Source organism: Sinocyclocheilus grahami, unplaced genomic scaffold (genome assembly GCF_001515645.1).
Source record: "Sinocyclocheilus grahami isolate Dianchi unplaced genomic scaffold, SAMN03320097.WGS_v1.1 scaffold2699.1, whole genome shotgun sequence".
Lineage (NCBI taxonomy): Eukaryota > Metazoa > Chordata > Actinopteri > Cypriniformes > Cyprinidae > Sinocyclocheilus > Sinocyclocheilus grahami.
This window is the reverse complement of record NW_015507877.1, coordinates 16,868-17,534: the sequence shown is the minus strand read 5'-3', so window position 1 is coordinate 17,534 and position 667 is coordinate 16,868.

Genomic DNA, 667 nt, shown 5'->3' with positions numbered 1-667 from the left:
ACAAAATAATGATCTTTAAAATAGCATCATATGATCCCTTTAAGTGATTTTTTTGTCTGGAGCCCTCTAAAAAAATTCCTAATGTACAGTAAATCACATTGAAGAACACTGTAAAAAGGCACATAAAAAACCTTTAAGAAAACATGTTTAGAAAAAGTTCTACATCATACACAGTACTATTATTTTGGGCAGGCAGAAGGGTGAAGCCCCTGCGTTCCAGGCAGGACTCCAAGGCTTGTTATCATCAGATACTTCCTTTGGGTGGGGAAGGTTTTTCCACTGACCTTTGGTCGTGGTACAGCACATATCTCATGAGAAACTGAGATGTTTTTGAATGTTGGTGTTTTCTACACAGTTTAAATTGCTAGATTTTAGTACAGCAAGACTCTAATATAACCTTTTTTTGGGGGGAACAAAATCTTGAACAAAACAAAATATATATATATAGGGGCATGCTGTTGTGTTGGCAGTGGACTTTACTGACAAGTATGCAGAGCAGAAGTGATCAATATGTGATATTTATAACTTTTTAAAATAAGGAAACACCATGTTCATTTGAAAGTTTATTCAAATATCTCTGCCACAAATGCAGTTACATTTAGCGTTAATCAGAGATAAAAACCAATATATTGATCAAACTGTCTATTATATACATTTAATGTGTAAT